Source organism: Gadus morhua, chromosome 9, assembly GCF_902167405.1.
Source record: "Gadus morhua chromosome 9, gadMor3.0, whole genome shotgun sequence".
In the NCBI taxonomy this organism is placed as follows: domain Eukaryota; kingdom Metazoa; phylum Chordata; class Actinopteri; order Gadiformes; family Gadidae; genus Gadus; species Gadus morhua.
In genome coordinates, this window is record NC_044056.1 from 12,347,164 (window position 1) to 12,349,663 (window position 2,500).

Here is a 2,500-nt window from a genome sequence, read left to right on the forward strand (position 1 = left end):
GAGATAGGGAAGGTCCCTAGGAGTTAGAGAAGGTCCCTAGGAGATAGGGGAGTTTGCGACGGTCCCTAGGAGATAGCGAAGGTCCCTATGAGTTAGAGAAGGTCCCTAGGAGGTAGAGCAGGTCCCTAGGAGCCAGAGAATGTCCCTATGAGTTAGCGGCGGTCCCTAAATTCGGCCTCCGTGTGTTTGAGGGTCGCTGAGTTGAGCGGGGACCCCTGGTACTTGTTGCTGAAGTTGGGGCTTCGCAGGCTTTATAGCTTGACAGGAGAGGGGGCGTGTATATGTGATTGACAGCTGCCCCTGTTTGCTGGCCAATGGGTAGTCGGGGGGACAGGGGAGGGCTTTTACGACTTCACGGCAATTAGTGTACAATTACCCCCAATAGCGTTACACACATCACACTGCACACCACAAACTACACACTACACACTGCACACTGCACATTAAGCAAAGCTAAAATGTCGAATTCAAATATTAAACAACTTGGTTGGATATAAGTATTAGCGGTGGTTGGTCAGTATTATGAGTCCAAATAATGAGGCAGATAATGAGGCCATTCAAAAGTTTAAATATCAGATTATTATAGAAATGAAGAATGCATTGCCTATAAGCTGCTATCATTTATGTAGGACTGTGTGAATGAATAATGAATCATTGAATAAATGTCTCAATGTTTAGTTTTAACGTGATATGTAATGTATAATTAATTATCAGCCTCACGTTTAGATGTGTTTTTATAGATGGACGAGTCCCTCTTGATGTAGTTCTGGCCGACGGCCGCAGGTAGGCGCTACTGATCCGACTAACTTAGTTTAAGTAACAGACTGGTCTTTCGATTTTGATTTTCAAATTGTCAATAGTCGAATCCATAATGAAATGTATTCACATTATTCCTTATATATTGTGATAGTGTTTTTTAATGCAAACCTATGAATGACAAAAGTGATCATGATGTGATCAATGTCAACAATCACAACACAAAACAAACAAAAGATAAAGATGTTAAGATGAACCATTTAACCAATCAAATTATAAGAACACAAATAAAAAATAGGTTAACTTATTCTGAACAATTTCAGTAAGTTATTAATATGATGTGAACATTTTAACCTAAGAATAATAAAGAAGACCAAAGACAGACTATTGTTCTAGCTCCCCCTCCACCTTCTCCCCCTCTCCCCCTCTTCCCCTCTCCCCCTCTTCCCTCCTCCCTGAACTCCTGCTGCAGCTGTCATCAGCCCCTCGGAGGAGAGGAAAGGGAGGGGGGAGAGGAGGAGGGGAGGGGAGAGAGGAGAGAGGAGGAGAAGAGAGGAGGAGAGGAGAGAGAAGAGGGGGGAGAGGAGGAGGGGAGGGGAGAGAGGAGGAGAGGAGAGGAGGAGAGGAGAGAGAAGAGGGGGGAGAGGAGAGGTGTAGAGGAGAGCAGGAGGAGGGGAGGAGAGAAGGGAGGAGAATGGAGGAGAGGATGAGGAGAGAGGGGGAAAGGAGAAGAGAGAGGTTAGGAGGAGGGAGGAGAAGGAAAGAGGAGAGGAGAAGTTCAGTTCCGACAATTTAATTGGCTGGAGGAGCATAACATGGGAGACTTCTCGAGAATCAAACCAGCAACCTTTCAATCTGCTGTTACATAACATGACACATGGTAAGTACTACATAACGTAATATAGTACATGGTGAATATTACATTCCATAATATATTACATTTTATATACTTTATTACATGGTAAATATTATATGACATAATAATTTAACATTGCATACTTATTACATGGTTAATATAACATTACATAATATATTACAATGCATACTTTATTACATGGTAAATATAACATTGCATAATATATAACACGACATACTTGATTACATTGTTAATATTACATTGCATAATATATTACATAATATATTCATTATTGCATGGTTAAAATGACATTACATAATATATTACATTCGATACTTTATTACATGGTAATTACATTCAATAATATATATTACAACACATACTTTTTACACGGTAAACAACATCACATTATATATAACATTACATACTTTATTAAATATTAAATTACATTATACATTACATTACAAACGTTATTACATGGTTAAAATTAAATTACATTCATAAATTATTACATTATTCCTACATTATCACATGGTTAATATTGCATTATATATTGCACAAAATAGAGAGAGGGAGAGAGGGAGGGAGGGAGGGAGGGAGGGAGGGAGAGAGAGAGAGAGAGAGAGAGAGAGAGAGAGAGAGAGAGAGAGAGAGAGAGAGAGAGAGAGAGAGAGAGAGAGAGAGAGAGAGAGAGAGAGAGAGAGAGTTAGTGCGTAGACACAAAGAGACTTTGTTGGAGAGAGAGAGAGAGAGAGAGAGAGAGAGAGAGAGAGAGAGAGAGAGAGAGAGAGAGGGGAGAGAGAGAGAGAGAGTCAGTAATAACTGACTTGGGGCCAGTGTGTGTGTCACACACACCTGTTGTGCGCTGTTAACCCCCCTGACAACAGC

General features: G+C 40.6%; 1 protein-coding gene across 1 annotated transcript in view; it reads right to left on the reverse strand.

Moving 5' to 3' along the window:
- LOC115550484 (myoblast determination protein 1 homolog) overlaps nucleotides 1-213 on the reverse strand; it is a 2,671-nt gene extending 2,458 nt beyond the window's left edge. Inside the window, exon 1 of the mRNA XM_030365556.1 lies at nucleotides 1-213. This exon is cut by the window's left edge and continues 838 nt beyond it. The gene's annotated coding sequence lies outside the window, so the exon portion shown is untranslated.
- Nucleotides 214-2,500: the final 2,287 nt, after the last annotated feature.